Source organism: Lathyrus oleraceus, chromosome 5 (assembly GCF_024323335.1).
Source record: "Lathyrus oleraceus cultivar Zhongwan6 chromosome 5, CAAS_Psat_ZW6_1.0, whole genome shotgun sequence".
NCBI classification, from domain to species: domain Eukaryota; kingdom Viridiplantae; phylum Streptophyta; class Magnoliopsida; order Fabales; family Fabaceae; genus Lathyrus; species Lathyrus oleraceus.
Window position 1 is genome coordinate 555,415,684 of NC_066583.1, and position 22,165 is coordinate 555,437,848.

Sequence of the window (22,165 nt, forward strand, 5' to 3'; positions counted from 1 at the left end):
ACTGTTTTAAAGAGGCATCATCAATGGCAGTCCAAGTTTGAAGCCATCTCAAGCTATCTCAAGCCAAGCCAACTTCACCATTCATCATTTGAAGCCTTCTAGCACACCTGTTTCGGCCATTGGAGACCAAACAACATCAGAAACACGACTGTTCTTCCAAATTGGTAAAAATTCGACTTTCACCATTCCAAAAACCATGATATGCTTTAGTTAGATCACACCATGCTAATCATTTTGAAATTTGAATCAATGAAAATGGTTAAGTATGCTAGAAGATATGTTAACTTGAAATCTGATGTGTGAATATGTTTAGCTTCGATTCATGATTGTTAGAGTGTTTTAAGAAAAATGGATGATGGATTCTTAATGTGTGTGGTGTGCTGGTTCTAGTGATGTGCTCGGTTCGATTTTCTGGGCGTTTTGATTTTTCACGATTTGAAGGAGATGAAGGCACTGTTACTGTGTGGAAACCCTAGTTTCAAAATCCATTTCCCAGAATTTTTTGTGTTTTTCACGTACTGCATGGCCTTTTGTTAGCGCGAGCCAATAGGAACATTTCATCTGCCGTGCCAAAACGCGGCGTTTTGTTTAGTGGGTTCTGGAATTACAAAAATGCCACAGCGTGCCCTAATTAAACCATTAATCCATGTTGTTTTGCAATTTTTATTTCATTTGATCACCAATCTTGTAAAATCCATAACTCGTCCATTTTAAATCCAAATTTCATGGGAATTTTGGCATTATCTTCATCATGATCTCTACTTTTTTATCACATTTTTTCCAGAATTTTTGGATGGTTGATTTTAAATGGCCTTAGGGTTTTGTGACATGTGCTCATATTTTGTACACTTTGCCAAAACATTTGTGAAATGATGATACTTTATCCAATGGCTCCCAAATTTTTTGTGCTTAAAATAGACACACTCATGGTGATTTTGGTGTAGAGTTTGTGAATTTATCATTGCTGGTTTGTGAGTTATGATTTTTTGAATTAGGGTGTGACAATTTGTGTCACACCATTGATGTCCAACTTCATGATTTTCATTACCATGCTTCTTGACCTCCAATTGATCTGATTTTTTGCATGAACCTACTCTTGTATGTCTAGTTCACATGTGAATTTTCTTGGAATTATTTGTGGCATTTCCTAATTGTTTGAGATTTTCTCCCCTGTCTAGTCAAATGTTGACTTCTTGTGACACTTGTTCCCATTTCATTAGTGAAATTCTCATACTTTATTAGATGGACTTGAAATTTTACATGAGATAACTAGACATCCTCATCTTTGCCATGGTTTTAGTCCCATTCATTTATCATACACCATCTCTGACTTATGATTTTTCTAAGTTGATGCATGTTTGGTTGATTTCTTTGAGCATGTTCAAAATTGCTTTGACTTTCTGATTTTCATTGACTGCCTTCCACTTGTCCAAATGAGATGAAATTTGACATGATTGCCATGCTGCGGTTTGTGATTGATCATGATTTATTTGGTGATTTTTGAAAATGTTTGAGTTTACTTTTGATGCAAGTCTTGCTGTTGACTCCCATGAGCTTCTATTTGCATTGCTTTGACTTAAATTGTTCATGAAATGATGATAATGATTGATATGAATGTGAAACCAATTGGGTTTGTTTCTTGATTGTTTGAACATGATTTTGGACACTTGCCATTTGCTGTTTTGACTTTCTCATTCTCTTTTGACCCTAGGCTTGTCCTAGTGGTCCTGTTACTCACATTTGAGCTCATTTTTTCAGGTTAATCAACAAATGACCAATGAGACCAATTCTTTTTGATTGAGTTTGCTTGAATATCATTGATTAACTTGTTTGTTTTGTAGGTGGCTTGGCTCACATGCCTTGAGCCTTGTGCCTTGCACATTCACTTGCTTATGATTAACTGTTGATGTCTGTTTCCTTTTGCTTTGTTTTGAAGTTGTATACTAATGTCTGCTTGACTATTTCAGGTGCTTTTAGTTGCTCAGTTCCTTTGTGAACTTTTGCTTTGCTTTGCTTATTAAGCAATTTGCATTGAGGTATATTTCTGATCTCCATGTAGTCTGGAAGACCTGGCCTGTTACTTGGCCAGGCAACTGTCTGAAGTCCTCCTTAAGAGGCAATGTTTGTGACTGTTTACATTTGTCCTTGTATAGAGTCAAAGACCTCCTAAGTGAAGAGGCAATTGGCAGAACCCAAGGGATATGCAACCTATCCCCTGCTATTCTGTGTGTCATCTGCTTTGCTCACACCACTGTGTTGATGCATTGCAGATACCAACCCAAGATCTTGTACAATTGTACAGTTGAGTCAGTATCAAATGTGTAGAAGGGTTCCTACCTTCTGAACCCACACATTCTTGTCTTAAGCTCTCCCAGGCCAGGGATAGGAGCTGTGAAGTCTCATCTTCACTCACCTTTCATCTGCTTCACCTTAGCCCCTCAATGGCAAGGTTAAGAGCTAACACTACCCAGTTCCAGTGGTTTGTTTGTTGAGGTTGATATGACCCCTCGACTAAAACCTAGCCTTGATGTTTGAGCCCCTTGTTGGTGTGTTTATTTCATGCTGTATGTGCTTGTGTGGTGTGATTGTATCCCCTAGGTTTGCTAGACTCCGCGTAGTCTCGTTTGCATGTCAATTAAGGTAGCACGGTTCCTTCGTATAGGACTTCCTTTCTTGCTTGAGCTTTCCTAAAACACAAACAAACATTATTCCCTCTTAAGGATACGTTAACTCCTTCTACTACAGGTGAGTAAGTCTCCAAAGGTCGAGCATCAGGTAGATTGCGTAGTGACGTTGTCCACTTAAAAAACACCAACCAACAGGAATAGTTTAGCCGAACTACGGCAACTCTGATTCTCATGTCCAGATGAGATACGTAGGCACGAGATGCGATGTCTTGTCGAGTTTGACTAACAACTAATCTTTGCTTGTTTTCGCCCTCGTTGTGATCCTTTCTCTCGCCCTCGTTGCGATCGAGACTTTCCCTTTCTCTTGCCCTAGTTGCAATCGAGACCCTTGCTTCCTGTGCAAGTTAGGTTAGGTGTGGCTTGCTTCCTGTGCAAGTCATGTTTAGGATAGGCTTGCTTCCTGTGCAAGTTAGCTAGAAACCTTAACTTAGGGACGACTTTGCATGACAACATCTAGGCTCGAGTCGTAGTCTCCCTAGTGTTGTGTCTCCCTCTGTTATCTGGTTAGGCTAGTCCTTTTTCCCTGCGTAGGGGAACTACGTCGCCCTGATCCTCATACCAGATGAGGTACGTAGGCAGGAGATGAGCTGATCTCTCCGGGCGCCTTTTTTTTCTTTTTGTGTGTGTTGTTTGACAGTTGCTAGGCTCGAGTGTCTGACTCCTTAGCAATTTGTTGTCTGTTTGTTTGAGTGTGTGCTTGACAGTTATAGGCTCGAGTCCCCGACTCCCTATTAATTTGTTGTGTTGTTGTGTGCTTGGAAGCTGATGTAAGCCCATCGAGTGGCATTTGGGTTCCAGTGTGGTTTTTTTGGTTCGGATGCTGATGTAAGTCCAGTGATTGGCATTCAGGCTCCACGTTTGCCTTTGTTTGTGTTGGTTTGTGTGTGTGTCAGCCGAGCTACGAATGCTCTGATTCTTCTCTCGTCCGAGAAGATACGTATGCATAGGATGCGACATCCTAGCGAGCATGTGTCGTTTCCCCAGTCCGAACTACTTCGACTCTGATGTCTATGCCTGATAGACTAAGTAGGCCCAGGATACGATGTCCTGCCGAGTCAGTTTCAGTCTGTTTTCTTGTATCTCTTTCAGCCAGTGTGTGTGTGTGTTTGAGCAGTGTTTTTAGCAACCATTTTCCTTCCTATTGTGCGTGGATCCCGTCGAGTACGACGGATGCGTAGGGGTGCTAATACCTTCCCTTCGCATAACCGACTCCCGAACCCATTCCCTTTGGTCGCGAGACCATGTCTTTTCCAGGTTTACTCTGAGCGTTTCCTTTCCCTCTTTTGGGATAAATAACGCACGGTGGTGGCTCTGTTGTTCTTGTTTTCCCGCCGGTTTTTCGCGTGATGCGACAGTAGGTTGTGAAGTTTGGGCTTGAGCTCATAGCTTGCCTTTGTTGTGCATTAGTTTGTATAGTCTGACTGATTAATATTTGCTGTTTATTTTTGTTTGTCTGAGTACTAACTGTGTTTGACTGTTTCCAGGTACTTTTAGTTGCTCAGTTCCTTGTGAACTTTTGCTTTGCTTTGCTTAAGCAACTCGCATTGAGGTATAACTTCCTAACTTCATGTAGTCTGGAGACCCGGTCTGTTATTTGACCGGGCAAACTGTCTGAAGTCCTCCTTAAGAGGCGATGTTTGTGATTGTTTAATTTTGTGCCTAAGCAGGTAAAGTCCTTAATCAAGGCAATTGGTGGAAGGTAGGGATATGCAATCTATCCCCCACTACTCAGTTGAGTCTTCTCCTTGCTCCCATTACATGGTTGTAGCATTGAGATCACAAGCCCAAGATCTTGTGCAGTGCACATTGTGTCAGAGTCTCTGAGTATAGAAGGGTTCCTTCATTCTGGACCCATGCTCATTTGTCAGAAGCTCTCCCTGGTCAGGGATAAGAGCTGTGAGGTCTGATCCTCACTTCACCTTTCATCTGCTTCACCTTAGCCTCGTAATGGCAAGGTTAAGAGCAAACACAGCCCGTACAGATGACTTGCTGAGGCAGTCAAACCTATTGTGTGAGCCCACTTGTTTGGTTATAGTGCGTGCTATGTGGATATCTGTTTGAGGTGCTTGTTCTCATTTGATGTATGCTTGAATTATTTTGTATGCTTGTATGCTTGCTTCTTTCCTGGATAGGAGTAGTTTGCTTATGCAAGTAGGATAGAAAACTGAACTTAGGGTAACGATGCATGACAACACTAGGCTCGAGTCCAGCTCCCTGGTAGTGTGTCTTCCCCTGGTTTCTGGCTAGTAATTCAGTCCCTTTCAGGGGAACTACATCGCCCTGATCCTTGTTCCAGACGAGGTATGTAGGCAGGTGGTCGTGCGAGACCACTCCGGGCAACCTTTTTCTTTTTTGTGTGTGTTTACTTGTTATCTGATTGTGTGTTTGGTTCGGATGCCGACTTAAGTCCAACGATTGGCTGTCGGGCTCCCCGTTTGCCCTTTTGAGTGCGTTTTGGTTCGGATGCTGACGTAATTCCATCAAGTGGTTGTCGGGCTCCATGTTTGCCATCTGTCTGTGCATTTTGTGTTGTTTGGCGTGCGTAAGCCGAACTACAGTGGCTCTGATTCTCGTTCCCGACGAGATATGTAGGCATAGGATGCGATGTCCTATCGAGCTCCCTTCTCTTAACCCCACCTGCGTTCCCTGTGTGTGTGTGTGTGATGTATTAGCAACCTATTCTCTATTTTAGAACGTGGATCCCGTCGAGTACGACGGACGTGAGGGGTGCTAATACCTTCCCCTTGCGTAACCGACTCCCTTACCCTTTCTCTTTGGTCGCGAGACCATTTCCTTTCCAGGTTTCTCTGAGCGTTTCCTTTCCCTATTTTGGGATAAATAACGCGCAGTGGCGGCTCTGTGTTGTGTTTTTATTTGAGCTTCGCCGGTTGTTTTTTCGCGGATGCGACAAAGTGAAGTAACAAGGCCTGTCAGAATCGGAAAAGAGGTGGTCTTGAAAGAAGAATTTGTCTGGTACGGTGAGAGTCAGTCTGAATACCGAAAAAGAATGTTAACCTGGATACCAAAATAAATGGTAACACAGAAATAACCATGGCTTGAATGCCGCTCATCAGTCTGAATACTGGAAATGACTTCGATCTGAACATCGGAAGATATGAGATTATTAATATCGGTCTGAACACCGAGAGGCTGGCCTGAATGCCACAAGTTGCGTCGACCTGAATGTCAGAAACTTCTTCGATCTGAACATCGGAAAACTGGCCTGAAGGCCACTTCGATCTGAATACCGGAAACTGGCCTGAATGCCACTTCGGTCTGAATACCGGAAACTGGCCTAAATGCCACAAGTTGCATCGACCTGAATGTCGGAAACTTCTTCAATCTGAACATCGGAAAACTGGCCTGAACGCCACTTCGGTCTGAATACCGGAAACTGGCCTGAATGCCACTTCGGTCTGAATACTGGAAACTGGCCTGAATGCCAAAAGTTGCATCGACCTGAATGTCGGAAACTTCTTCGATCTGAACATCCGAAAATTGGCCTGAATTCCACTTCGGTCTGAATACCGGAAAAACTTCATGCTTGTCAGCATCGCCAGAAATAGGGAAATATAATAGAGGCGGCGCGTGGGCCAATGACACTTGCTGGGGATAATAAAGGTAAGTCATAAACAATCTTCAGTCTGAGTACTAGAAACAACTTTTGGCTTATCACTTGGGATACCGAGAATGTTTTATGCTTACATGCGTATGTTTGAATTTTTCAATGGCGTAATGCTCCATGAAAATGGAAATGCTACGCGATTTGGGAGGATGCAATGCAATATGATTCTACATGCAGGGATGCAAAATGCTGGGTAGAATGCCAAGCCGAGGAAAGGGAATCTGCTGGGGAAATGATCACCATCTTCTGGACCCTGGCAAGGCTGTTGGAGATGCACAACGCAAAGAACTCTGTGGGGAAATGACCCGCTACACGGTGTTCTAGCAATGACAAAATACCGAGACTCTGACTGGGGAGAGAACGGCACTGAAAACCTGCTGTTGGGGAAAGCGATAGTGGTTCTGGCAACCATAATCTGCGAGAGATACGACTTAGCAGGGGAAGTAAACACCGATACGGTACTGAGATTCTGCTTCAAGGAAAAAGACCATGGATCTGGCGTCGAGATCATCGATCTGGCATCGAACCCTGAGGAGCAGTCGCTTCTGCTAGGAAGATACATTCTTGCACTGTCAACTCCGCTGGGGATATATAGTCTGGCACTGTCAACTCTACTGGGGAGGGTATATTCTGAAACAACCGCTTAGGGGAGGTACAGCAGTGAGAGCCTGTTGGGGATCGAAGAATCCAATGCTCTGATCAGCTCTGCAGGGATAAGATACCAACTTCGACTGTTGGGGGAAAACATTCGCGATCATCGGCTGGGAACCTTAAGGAAATGCCCCGAGGGTACCTGTTCTGAATAGACGATCTAAAGCACTTAACACTTACAACAATTTTAAATGTTTATTAAGCATATACCTGTAAAGCTCTTATGTTTCATGATGCAATATTTATCAAAAATTCGGACGTCATTTTTGCAAACAAAACAGTAAAATGAAAATGAAAATAGAGATATACTGAATAACATGATTTTATTGATTGAATGGCCTCTGAATAGGCATTTACATCAGGAAGCAATCCCTGGAAAGAGGTAATCGCACAAAAGATAAAAACAGAAATTAATCTAATGGCAATGTGAAATGGATTCTATTGGGTTCCAATTCTGCTATGACTTGCTCGTCTTCAAGATCCTCCAGATGATCAGCTTTCTGAAAAGAGTGATTGGATTGTTTCCTATCCCTCAAAAGTTTCCAGTCATTGATACGAGATGAGATTCAGAACTACTCAGAACGCAGTCATTCGTTTAATCCCTAACTTTTGCATGGATCGCCCTTTTCGGGTTTTCAATCCACAGGGATACCCATTTTTGCCTAAGTTGCATTTTCAGGTTTTCAACTTACCGGGTGTACGATCTTTTCATTTTTAATCCCTAATTTTTTCCCGAACCTTTTCATTTTCTTGGTTCGTCGGGATGCCCATTTTTGCCTGGACTATTCTTTTTACTGTCCAGTGGGTCTATTTTATGCGAAGTATTTTTTAACTGCGTCTGAGTTCACAGGGGAAGTGAAGTTTTCACCATCCATAGTTGCAAGCATTAAGGCCCCACCATCAAAAACCTTGGTGACAATATACGATCCATCATAGTTAGGAGTCCACTTGCCCCTGTGATCTGTCTGAGGAGGAAGGATCCTTTTCAACACCAAATCTCCGACCTGGAAGCATCGAGGACGCACTTTCTGATCAAAGGCTCTCTTCATCCGACTCTGATACAACTGCCCATGACAAATGGCTGCCATTCGCTTCTCTTCGATAAGACTCAACTCATTGAACCTTGTCCGAATCCATTCAGCTTCGTCTAACTTGACATCCAACAGGACTCTTAGAGAAGGAATCTCCACTTCAACAGGTAGGATTGCTTCCATACCATACACTAGGGAGTAAGGGGTTGCCCCGGTCGATGTACGTACTGAAGTACGGTACCCATGCAAGGCGAAGGGTAGCATCTCATGCCAATCTCTGTATGTAACGACCATCTTCTGCACAATCTTCTTTATGTTCTTATTTGCCGCCTCAACAACACCGTTCATCTTAGGGCGGTAAGGGGAAGAATTGTGATGCCGAATGTTGAAGTTCTGGCACAACTCCTTCATCATTTTGTTGTTGAGATTAGAACCATTATTAGTAATGATTCTTTTGGGAGTCCCATAACGACAAATGATTTCTTTCTTGATGAAACGGGCAACCACATGTCTGGTGACATTCGCGAACGATGCTGCTTCGACCCACTTGGTGAAATTGTCGATGGCAACAAGGATGAAGCGATGCCCATTGGAGGCGGTCGGCTCAATCTTTCCAATCATATCGATGCCCCACATAGCAAAAGGCCACGGCGAAGACATCACATTCAAAGGATTTGGCGGCACATGTACCTTATCAGCATAAATCTGTCATTTATGACACTTCCGAGCATATTTGAAACAATCAGATTCCATGGTCATCCAGTAATATCCTGCTCTCAACAATTTCTTAGCCATTTCATGTCCGCCGGCATGAGTACCGAAGGAGCCTTCATGAACTTCCTGCATTAACATGTCTGCTTCGTGTCTATCCACGCATCTGAGCAAAACTATGTCGAAGTTCCTCTTATACAACACATCGTCTTTGTTCAAGAAGAAACTGCCTGCCAATCTTCTCAAAGTCTTTCTATCATTGTTGGATGCCCCTGCAGGGTACTCTTGATTCTTCAGAAAGCACTTGATGTCGTGATACCAGGGCTTGTCGTCAACTACCAGTTCAGCAACAAACACATACGCGACCCTATCGAGGCGTATCACATCGATCCTGGGAGCGTGGTTCCACCGAATCACGTCGATCATGGAGGATGGAGTGGCAAGAGCATCTTCCATCTGGTTCTCATCACGAGGTATGTGATACAGCTTTACTGTTGTGAAGAAAGTCAATAGTCTTCTCGTGTAATCTCTGTAAGGGACCAGATTGGGCTGGAGGGTGTTCCAATCACCATTCACTTGATTGATCACTAGAGCTGAATCTCCGAAGATGTCCAGAGTCTTGATTCTCAAACCAATGCCTTGCTCAATACCCAAGATACAGGCTTCATACTCAGCTTCATTATTGGTGCACTCGAAAGTCAGACGAGCGGTGAAAAGCATGTGGGCACCTTTCGGAGTAGTAATGATAGCGCCAATTCCACTTCCTCTGGCATTGACAGCCCCATCAAACAACAAAGTCCACCTTTCGTCTGGATCAGGTCCCTCCTCAACAACTGGCTCTTCACAGTCTTTCATCTTGAGGAACATGATGTCTTCATCTGGAAAATCAAACTTCATCGGCTCATAATCATCAATCGGCTGCTGAGCAAGATAGTCTGACAGAATACTCCCTTTGATGGCTTTCTGGGATGTGTACTGGATGTCGTACTCTGTTAGTACCATTTTCCAACGAGCAACCCTTCCGGTGAGAGCTGGTTTCTCGAATATCTATTTGACTGGATCCATCTTGGAGATCAATAAGGTTGTGTGAGACAACATGTATTGTCTCAATCGCTTAGCAGCCCATGCAAGTGCACAACATGTCTTTTCAAGCATTGAGTATCTCGACTCGCAGTCTGTGAATTTTTTACTCAGGTAGTAGATGGCATGCTCTTTCCTACCTGTCTCGTCATGTTGACCGAGAACACAACCCATGGAATTGTCTAGTATTGTCAAATACATAATCAGCGGTCTCCCTGGGACCGGAGGCATAAGGATAGGAGGATTATGCAAATACTCTTTTATCTTCTCGAAAGCCCTTTAGCAATCATCATTCCACCTGATAGCCTGATATTTTCTCAACAATTTGAATATTGGCTTGCACGTGGCTGTTAGGTGAGAGATGAACCTTGCAATGTAGTTCAACCTCCCTAAGAAACCACGGACTTGTTTCTCTGTTCTTGGCTCAGGCATTTCCTGTATCGCTTTCACTTTGGCCGGATCCACCTCAATCCCTTTTTCACTAACAATAAAACCTAGCAGTTTTCCAGATCTCACCCCAAAAGTACACTTGTTTGGATTAAGCCTCAGCTTGAATTTTCTCAAACGCTCAAACAATTTCTGCAAATTCACCAAATGTTCTTCTTCCGTCTGAGATTTGGAAATCAACATAAACCTCGATTTCATGATGAATCATATCATGGAAAAGAGTCACCATCGCTCGTTGATATGTTGCTCCGGTATTTTTCAGACCAAACGGCATCACCTTGTAGCAGAAGGTGCCCCATGGGGTTATGAATGTTGTCTTCTCCATGTCTTCTGGTGCCATCTTAATTTGATTATAGCCAGAAAAGCCATCCATGAAGGAGAATACCGAGAACTGAGCTGTGTTATCCACCAAAACATCGATGTGAGGTAATGGGAAATCATCTTTAGGACTAGCTCTGTTCAGATCCCGGTAGTCAACACACATCCGTACCTTTCCATCCTTCTTAGGTACTGGAACGATATTTGCAACCCATGGCGGATAATTTGTGACTGCTAGAAATCCTGCATCCAACTGTTTTTGCACTTCTTCCTTTATCTTGACATCCATCTCTGGTCTTGTTCTTCTGAGCTTCTGCTTGACCGGAGGATAACCTTCTTTGAGAGGCAAACGGTGTACCACAATATCTGTGTCAAGCCCTGGCATGTCCTGATAAGACTAAGCGAAGATGTCAACATATTCTTGCAGCAATTCAATCAGCCCTTTCTTCACATTATCTTCCAAAGCAACCCCTATCTTGATTTCTCTCTTGGCGTCCTCAGTGCCGAGATTAATCACTTCAACAGACTCTTGATGCGGTTGAATGACCTTTTCCTCCTGTTTTAATAACCTGGTAAGTTCTTCAGGGAGTTCACAGTCTTCATCACCCTCTTCTTCAACTTAAAAGATTGGATTTTCAAAGTCAAAGCGAGCCATAGCAGAATCATTATCAATAGGATCCGGTGATGTGCATCTGAATGAGTGATGGTATGTGCTTATGAGTGTGAACAAGAAGTGACAACTAAACAAAACATTGCCAAATATGTACTTTTTTTTTATTTTTGAAAACTGCAAAAATAGAAAGACAGTGAACAAAATATTTGAATGCAAAAAGACGTCCTTTATTTATGATAAAAGATGTAGGTATCCACATAGATGAGCCCTACAATGAGTCATTACGCCCTGGGCGGAACGTAAGACTTGGATATGCATGAATAAACAAGAAAAATTACTCCTCCAGAAAAGTGACTTGGACAATCTCCTCAGAAGACCAATTGTTGATCACTTCACCCGGGATCCTCGGACGCACCCAGTTATCGATGTCGCAATCACTATCCCCATCTTCATCATTGACCGCAGAGACTTGGCCATATTGGATGACGCCCTCACTAGAGAAAGCAATCGGCCCCTGACGAGTCTGAGGCGTTGAAATACACACATTCGAAACATCGGAATCAAGTTCAATTACATCAAAATCAACCACATTGGAAAAATTAAATACATCATCATGGATTTCAGAATCAGTAGGAACAACATCTGCGAATTCATCGGTATCATCTTCAAACACTTCTTCCTCAACCCCTTCCACAGATAAATTTTCAACCTGGAGGATACCTTTGTCGAGCAAGGCCTGGATACCTTGTTGTAGCTTCGAACAACCTCCACTCTGAATAGCACAATCCATACAACCCTTCCCACAATCGGGGAAAACATCGGCCTTCAACAAGTAGCCCTTGATATCCGATAACGGAGTCTTCAACTTCAACACATCCTTGACGGATCTGGCTTCCCCTTCCATCATATTAACATTTGCACCACCATGTTGGGGCATGGGATTGTTGACGACATTTGGAGCCGGTGCAAGGTCGATGGCCTTTGAATCTATGAGGTCCTGAACTACGTGCTTAAAAGCTTTGCAGTTCTCAATATTGTGGCCAGGTGCCCCAGAGTGGAAGCTACACCTAGCGTAGGCGTCGTAACCCATCGGAAGTCTACCAACGGGAGGAGCCAGAGTGCGTAACTGCACAAGTTGTAGTTGTTGAAGACTAGAAAGTAGCTGAGCGTACGACATTGGAAGAGTGTCGAAACGCCGGTCCATCATCCTTTGCCTCTGTTGATAGGCGGGTCTGTTACCCGGTTGTTGTTGTTGGTACTGAGTTTGCTGACGTTATGGTTGTTGTTGTTGTAGTGGTGTTACAGCTGGAATGGTCACAGCCGCAACATACGGTTGCTGATGATAGTTCTGAAAGTTATTCCTCCGGTTATCCCTGTTCTGATAAGAAGATATGGCACTTGCATCCCCTTCTCTCCTCTTCTAACCCTGAATGAACGGCTTCTTCACCCCTGATGAAGATCCACCTCCACTCTGGGTCTTGTATGTCTTCAGGTAATTCTCCACCCTCTCTCCGGTAGAGACTACATCAACAAAGTTAGAGGCATTGCAACCCACCAGGCGCTCCAAGTAAGGTCCGGGCAGAGTGTTCATGAACATGTTAGCCATTTCCTTCTCCAACATAGGAGGTTGAACACGGGAAGCTGTCTCCCTCCAGCGTTGAGCGTATTCCCTGAAGCACTCATTGCCTTTAAGAGACAGATTCTGAAGTTGAGTTCTGCCCGGAGCCATGTCTGCATTATACTGATACTGCTTCACGAAAGCCTCAGCCAAATCCCTCTAGCAGCGGATGTGGGCTCTGTCCAGCCTCATATACCATTCCAGGGATGCCCCAGCTAGGCTATCCTGGAAAATGTACATAAGCAACTTTTCATCGTCAGAGTATGCAACCATTTTACGAAAGTAGGCTTGCACATGGGTCTTCAGGCAAGAGTTGCCACTGTATTTATCAAATATCGGGACCTTGAATTTCGGTGGCACCCTCACGCCTGGGACCAATCCCAAGTCAGCAACGTCTACTCCCAAAGGACTTTGTCCTTCCACTGCCTTCAACCTCTCTTCCAGTCTTCGAAACATAGGGTCCATACCATGACTCATTCCAAAGTCTTCCTGAAGCAAGGGGAACTGATCCTCCTAGTCATCATGGACGGGTTGTTGACCGGAGTTGACAAGTAGGATCGGGGTAGGCCCCGGTCCACTGGGTCCGTTAACCTCTCCAGCTAGAGGATCTGTCAATGTCTTTGGTTGAGTAGTGGCGGGATTCCTCTGCATCATCTGCCTGAGCTCTTGTTGTCCCTGAGCCACCCCTTGAACCACATCCATGAATTGGTTCATGCGGATCTTCATCTCGGCGAGCTCTGCTTGTAGGCTTTCCATTGCTCTCTGGTGGTTTCTGCGGGTACCGTACCGGTGAATGCCTGAGTCAGCTATCTTGCTAGTAGAACATCAAACAAACTGAGAACACTGCGGCGGTACCTGATATGCAAGACATGCAGATGGATATGCAAATGCAATGACATGTTTATCAATTCCAAAAGGTATTCTACCCCCTTGATTCCAGTCTCACATTTGATAAACAGTGTAAGAAGAAAACCCCGACTAGAATCAAGAAGAAGATATAAACCCCTAGGAATAGATAACCATGTGTTAAATGATGTGATGCAATGCAGTGACATGGGAATGCAGTGATATGTATCTGCTTGAACATCTGTCAGGTTGCACTGTCTGAAGAGAAACCCACTGAAGAATATAATACAAGATCAGAACTCTGCTCCAGAAAACCGGGTTGGTTGGAGGTTAAGGTTTCCCGAATTTAGCCCGCCCCTCACTGGTAGGTTCTAAGAACAGAAGTTCGTCAGCTTCGGCCCTTCAGTCTAGAATAATACGTTTACCACTGAAGGTTTGCCATTATTATGAGACAAAATACCTCCACTGACTCCCCTCAACAGGGTATCCTAATAGCAAGTTCCCAGTCTCGGGGTCCTCGGATTGATCGGCGAGAATGCGCCCACCAGAGCTAACATAAACGCGTCTCGGAGGAGAGGCCTCGACTGAGTTCTCGGGAAATGGTCACCAGAGTCGAGGATTTCTAGAGGAACATCATGCCGTTATGGAACACCCATAGGACAAAATATATCCAAAAGAAACCTCGTCTGGATGTGGGTCTTCATGAACGACTTAACGTAGCAACACGCCACGCAAGCCTCATGACTATCCACTCTAAAACCTGTGTGTACACTCAAGCCTGGGTAATGGGCTTATCTCTCATAGAACATCCCATCCCAACAAACAAACAAACCAACCGAGCCAACAGACACAACCATGATATGTACACAATGCAATAAAGCAGGTAAATGCTGAAAAATAAATAACTGTACAAAAGAATGAACACCCAACAAACAAGAAAACTACAAAAGCTAGGAGGGACTCTCTTAGGGAAACCGGGTCCCCAGCAGAGTCGCCAGCTGTCGCAACCTGAAAAAGAAGATGGGAAAAAACAACCGGCGAGAAAGAAATGACAGAAGAGTCACCACCGTACGTTATTTATCCCAAAGGAGGGAAAGGAAACGCTCGAAGTAAACCTGGAAAAGGGAAAGGAAAAGACAAGGTCTCGCAACCAAATCTTGGGTTCGGGAGTCGATTATGCGAAGGGAAGGTATTAGCACCCCTACGCATCCGTAGTACTCTACGGGATCCACTTTTGTTGTTCTTGTCTAAAGGGTGTGGGTTTATCTAATGTACTATTTGCTAAAAGAGGGGGTCAAAATAAAATGACTCGCGCGGATATCGCATCCACTGCATACGTATCTCATCTGGATATGAGAATTAGAGTCTTCGTAGCTCGGCTGCCTATGGGCTAAAGAGGAGTGTGCTCACTAAGACATCGCCTCTTATGCCTACGTATCTCATCTGGAATGAGAATCAGAGCAAACCGTAGTTCAGCTAACTACGGGTTAAGGGTTGTGTTTTTTAAATAAACGACGTTACTACGCAATCTACCGGATGCTCCACCTTTGGAGACTTACTCGCCTGTAGTAGAAGGAGTTAATGTGTTCTTAGGAGAAGAAAAATCAATGAGTTTGTTTGGGTTTTAGGAATGCTCATGCAAAAAAGGAAGTCCTAGACGAAGGAACAGTGCTACCTTAATTGATATGCAAATGAGAGACTATACGAAGCCTAGCAATCCTATGGGGAGACGGTCACACCATACAAAACAAACATGCATAAAGTAAAATGCCACCAAGGGGGCTCAAACCTACATGGGTAGGGCTTTACTCAAGAGGGGTCATATCAACCTCGCCAAACAAGCCATGGAATAGGTAATCAAATGGGCTCTTAACCACTGACATTGAACGTCAGGGTGAGCAGATCAAAAGGGTAATGAGGATAAGACCTCATAGCTCTTAACCCTGGATAGGGTGAGCTCAGGACAAAAAGTGGGAATACAGAAAGGTGGAACCCTCTCCACTGACTGACCGGACAAAAGATCTTGGGCTTTTGTTCTGAAGCATCAGCACGTAGTGCGAGCATAAAGAACGACACACTGAATAACGGGGGATTGATTACTAATCCCTTTTATCCGTCAATTGCCTCTTCGTGGAGGTCTTTAGCACTGGTGCCTCCTTTTGGAGGTCTTTGGGCACAAAAGTAAACAAACAAAAGAAAACATTACCTTCTATCGAGGTCTTCCACCTAAGAAAGCGGTAAAATGCAGGAAAGATAAAGGGATCAAGAGGTCTACCACACAGATAAAGATCCGAAGTAATAATAGCTAAAGAAATAAGAAACCCAGAGATCTCTCGAGCTGGCACCATCAAAGAAAGCAAGTCAATACAGGTAATCGGAATAAATCTCCAAATGGTATCCCACAAATAAAGTGGAATGCCAAGCAAGCTATCCTTTCAGGAGTCCTGATTGGGGAGGATCGATTGAAATTGAATTGCACTGTTGGCTTTGCAGAACAATCTTAGGGTTTATATGAGAGGGAATTGGTTCTTTGCAGATGAGTTCCCTTCAGTCTCTAGAGGCTGCTCTGAACTCTGTTAGCTCTTCTCTCACTATATTTTTCAGGGTTTTTTGGGAGATGAAAGTCTAGAATTTATAACCTGATTTTCGTGGCTTTGTGGGCTCAAATGAGAGAGGTCCAAGTCCAAGATTTTTCTGTTATATTTTATTTATTTATTTATTTATTTTTTATTTTTATTTTTATTTTTATTTTTTTTATTTTCAAAACGCGTGGGCTTCGCCTAGCGAGCATGACAGTTCAAGAAATTCTTCTAAGCGTAGGTGATTCTGGTGGCTTTTCTTGGGACTCGCTAGGCGACCCATTCTGCTCGCCTAGCGAGCATGACAGCTCATGAACAAACTTTTGCTCCTTCAAGATTAACGTTTTGACTGATGAATAGACCCCATTTGAACATGTTGGAAGTATCTCAAGCCATTCCCTTGTGTTGCTTGATCATCCAGATAGGACCCACAAAGTGTCTTGGATGATATTCAAGCTTCTTGGATCTAATTCCGATTGACATGATGAAATGCGATATGAAATGTTAAATGACCTAAAAATGAATGCATGAATGAGGGGGGCAAATTTTGAGGTATTATAATTACAAATGACAAAATGATTGTGGTTGGAGGAGAAGAAGATATCTTGGTCAGTCACTTAACATCTTTTCGATATATCGAGATGGATGGCGAAATCACTGAGACACCATTCCAATCCCTGGAAGTGGTAAACATGATGGCCGCTCAACAGACCTTGGAGGTCCTGAAATCCGGACCATCCATGGCCTCATGGCAAGGAACTAAAGCTGTTATGGAGAGTGAAGATGCACAAGATTGTGGCAAAGTGGTGGAATTGAAAGAGAAACGAGACAAGTTTGGTTTGGGGTATGACGCATCATCACACAAAGTTGGTAACCAATCTGACAAAGAGAAGATTCCTTTTGTGGAGAAAATGTTCACCAGCGCTGGCCACATCTTTGGCAAGCAAGTGGCAATGATCAGTGAAGAAGACCGCAAGGAGGGGGTGTCCAGCTGGATGCGTCAAGCCGCACCTAATGAAGAACTAACCAACTGGAAGGTTGTGGAAGTTCCCCAAATATTTCAAAAGTAATTTTATCATTTTTAGACAAAACCCTGTGCTCTGCCCAAGGCACAGTGGCATGTTGTAGGGCCTCCTTTATCTTTTTCAAGAGTTTTTATCATTAATGAAATGACGTTTTGCATTCAAATTTTTGTTCCTTTTCTTTCGTTTTGATCTATTTACAAGAATGTCAATCAATTTTTATGCACGCACTTTCTAAATAAACTGCATAAATCGTAACATGCAGAAACACCACCGAGACCATTGATAACGACACTACTATGGTCCAATATGACTTTGATTGTCCAATCTACCAAGCTGAAGACGAAGTGGGGGAAGATTGCGAACTCCCTGAAGAGTTGGCCAGATTACTCAGACAAGAAGAAAAGGTTATTCAACCACACCAGGAAGATGTTGAAGTTATCAATCTGGGAACAGAAGAAGATAAGAGAGAAGTAAGGGTAGGCGCAACACTTCAAGATATAGTGAAGACAAGACTGATAGAGCTCCTCCACGAATATGACGACGTGTTTGCTTGGTCATACCAAGACATGCCCGGATTAGACACTGACATCGTGACCCACAAGCTTCCTCTTAAAGAAGAATTCCCTGCTGTCAAACAAAAGCTAAGAAGAACTCGACCAGATATGGCTCTCAAGATCAGAGAAGAGGTGAGAAAGCAGTTTGACGCTGGTTTCCTGGAAGTCGCTAAATACCCACAATGGGTTGCCAACATTGTACCGGTGCCGAAGAAAGATGGAAAAGTCCGCATGTGCATAGACTATCGAGACTTAAACAGAGCTAGTCCCAAAGACGATTTCCCATTACCTCACATTTATGTACTAGTGGATAACACAACTCAGTTCTCCGTGTTTTCCTTCATGGATGGTTTCTCAAGATACAACCAAATTAAGATGGATCCCAAAGACATGGAGAAGACCATGTTCATTACTTCTTGGGGCACCTTTTGTTATAAAGCAATGTCGTTTGGTTTAAAAAACGCTGGGGAAACATATCAACGTGCCATGGTGACTCTCTTTCACGACATGATTCATGAAGAGATTGAGGTGTATGTCGATGACATGATTGCCAAATCCCAGACAGAAGAAGAGCACATCACCAACCTGGAGAAACTATTCACACGTTTGAGGAAGTTTAGGTTGAGACTTAATCCTAATAAATGCACATTTGGGGTTCGATCTGGAAAGCTTTTAGGCTTTATTGTAAGCCAAAAGGGAATTGAAGTAGATCCTGACAAGGTTCGAGCCATTCAAAACATGCCTGCACCAAAGTCTGAGAAAGAGGTTTGTGGTTTCTTGGGAAGACTAAATTACATCGACAGGTTTATCTCTCACCTTACTGCAACATGCAAACCAATATTCAAGCTTCTGAGGAAGAATCAAGGCGTGGAGTGGAATGAGGACTGTCAGATAGCCTTTGATAAAATCAAGGAATACTTACAAGAGCCACTGACTCTACTGCCCCCTGCCGAAGGAAAACCTCTCATCATGTATCTAACCGTGCTCGATGAATCCATGGGTTGTGTATTGGGACAACAAGATGAGTCTGGTAGAAAAGAGCATGCCATCTACTATCTGAGCTAGAAATTTAATGATTGTGAGACCAGATATTCATTACTCGAGAAGACTTATTGTGCACTCGCATGGGCTGCTAAGCGTCTCAGGCAGTACATGCTAACTCACACAACTTGGCTGGTATCTAAAATGGATCCTATCAAGTACATATTCGAGAAACCAACTCTCACTGGTAGGATTGCTCGATGGCAGATGTTGTTGTCAGAATATGATATCCAATATGTTGCACAAAAAGCGATCAAGGGAAGCGTACTAGCAGACCATCTTGCTCACCAACCACTGGAGGATTACCAATCTTTGAAATTTGACTTTCCAGATGAGGACATCATGGTTGTTAAGGATGTTGAAGACTCCGAACTAGAGGAAAGCCTCAAGCCAAGAGCAGGTTGGACGCTCATGTTTGATGGTGCCTCAAATGAAATAGGCCATGGAATTGGGGCAGTGTTGATGTCTCCCAAGAATTTCCATCTACCATTCACCACAAAGCTCTATTTTACCTGCACAAACAACATGGCTGAGTATGAAGCTTGCATACTAGGGTTGGAAGAAGCTATTGAGTTGAAGATCAAGATACTAGAAGTATTCAGGGACTCCGCTTTAGTCATACATCAGATCAGAGGCGATTGGGAAACAAGACATGCTAACTTAATTCCATACCGGGATTATGTGCTGAAGCTACTCCCAAAGTTTGAAGAAATCACTTTCTCTCATATTGCTCGAGAAGAGAATCAAATGGCAGATGCCTTAGCAACTCTGGCCTCCATGTACAAATTAATATGGCCCAACCATCAGCCTCATATCTGCTCATTGCCTGACAACAGCAGAAGAGCTAGATGGTAAACCCTGGTTCTTTGATATCAAACAGTATCTGAAGAAGAGGGAGTATCCGGCAGAGGCTTCCAACCTTGACAAAAGGACCCTCCGGAGATTGGCATCAAAATTCCTCTTGAATGGAGAGGTATTGTACAAGAAAAACTACGACATGGTTTTGTTAAGGTGTGTGGACAAACACGAAGCAGATCAGTTTACGAGGGACATACACGAAGGTTCTTTCGGTATGCACGCCAATGGGCATGCCATGGCCAAGAAGATTCTAAGGGCAGGTTACTACTGGTTGACGATGGAAGCTGACTGTTACCATTACACCAGAGCATGCCACAAGTGCCAAATCTATGCTGACAAAATACATGTACCGTATACCCCCGCTGAATGTCATAGCATCACCTTGGCCTTTCTCTATGTGGGGAATCGACATGATTGGAATGATAGAACCCAAAGCATCAAATGGACACAAATTTATCTTGGTGGCCATAGATTATTTTACCAAATGGGTGGAAGTCGCATCCTATGCGAATGTCACAAAGCACGTAGTCGCCCGTTTCTTGAAAAATAATATCATATGTCGATATGGTATTCCCATCAAAATCATCACTGATAATGGGTCCAATCTCAACAAAAAGACCATGGATGAGTTATGCGCAACATTCAAGATCGAGCACCACAACTCATCACCCTATCAACCTAAGATGAATGGGGCTGTTGAGGCTGCAAATAAAAATATCAAGAAAATCATCCAAAAGATGGTTGTTACGTACAAGGATTGGCACGAGATGTTGCCTTTTGCGTTACATGGCTATCGCACGTCGATACGAACTTCAACAGGGGCAACTCCTTATTCCTTGGTATACGGTATGGAAGCAGTTCTCCCTATAGAGGTGGAGATCCCATCGATGAGAGTATTGATGGAGGCTAAGTTAGACGAAGCAGAATGGGTTCAGTCAAGGTACGACGAGCTCAACCTTATTGAGGAGAAACACTTGAAAGCGTTAGGTCATGGTCAACTCTATCAGAGGCGTCTTAAAAAGGCATTCGACAAGAAAGTTCGTCCCAGGGTGTTTCAAGAAGGAGATTTAGTGCTGAAGAAAGTCTTGCCCATTCACAAAGACTCCAGGGGGAAGTGGACGCCAAATTATGAAGGTCCATTTGTGGTGGTTAGAGCCTTTTCCGGAGGCGCTCTAATTCTAGCAACTATGGACGGTGATGAGTTGCCGCTTCCCACCAATACTGATGCTGTTAAAAAGTACTTCGCCTAAAAAAAGTGGAATAATAAAAGCCGCTAAATCGAAAACCTGAAAGGGCGATTTAGGAAAAAAAATGGCTATCCCGGTGGATCGAAAACCCGAAAGAGCGATCTAGGCAAAAATTAGGGATAAAAATAAAAGAATGTGACCCGCTGAGTTGAAAACCCGAAAGGGCGACTCAGGCAAAAATGGGTATCCCGGTGGATCGAAAACTCGAAAGGGCGGTCCAGGAAAAAGTTAGGGATTAACTCCAAGGCAAAAAAGTTGTACTCACGGACATCTGACATACCCTCGAAGACAAAGAATCAGTCTACCTCACTTTTCAAAAGCAAAGCACTCGGGCTATCAAAGACATAAGGATCATAGTAGTGTGGAAACTCAATAAGAACTTAATTCTCATTGCCATTACCTCATTAAGGAATTGCGTCTTTATGTACAATCACCCATTTAAGGGTCAAATCAATAAAAGAGAATGTTTCTCAACAAAGTGTGTCCAAATCATTTTTTATTTTATCTGTTTGTTTGCAAAGAATCTTTTATTTTTGATAAACATCACTTTTAAAAACTATTGGAGAAAATAAAATGCATGTTTGAATAAAGTGGTAAAATTGCTTTTGAAACAGTAAGCGGACGAATCCTTTAGTCCCCAAGATTCACTCTTGTCTTTCATAAAGGTGTAGGACTGATTGCAGACGGTTATGTTCCTTTCAACTACTGATTCATACCTCTCATAAATGTACTAATGGTATAGCCATACTGGGGCAAGGCTCCATCACATTTCCAACAAAAACATTGATAAATCATGGACGAAGTATCGCATGTTGAAAAGTCTGAACCTTTCAATGACTCGGAATAATCCAAATATATTCCTAAAACCACCTAGCAGGGGCATTAAAATTTGATCTCCATAGATCGCCCCAATGATAAAAAAAATTCATACTGTTGGCATCATACCTCAAAGCGAAATGTCTTAACCGGGGCATATCTAATTACCCAGTTGCATTCCTACATGCATCACAGGCATCATTTCATGCATAATTTCTTGTCAAACAAGAAAATTCGAAAAAACACACAGTCATATCAATCATCAGCATACTCATGCATAACACTCCCACAAAATGGGAATTTCAGCAAAATAAAAATCATTCGCATTCCTATATGCACAACCAAATATCCCCAGCAAAATTGCATACTTGCATACATCCCATGGATCATCCTATGCATGGAATTCCCACCTAAAGTG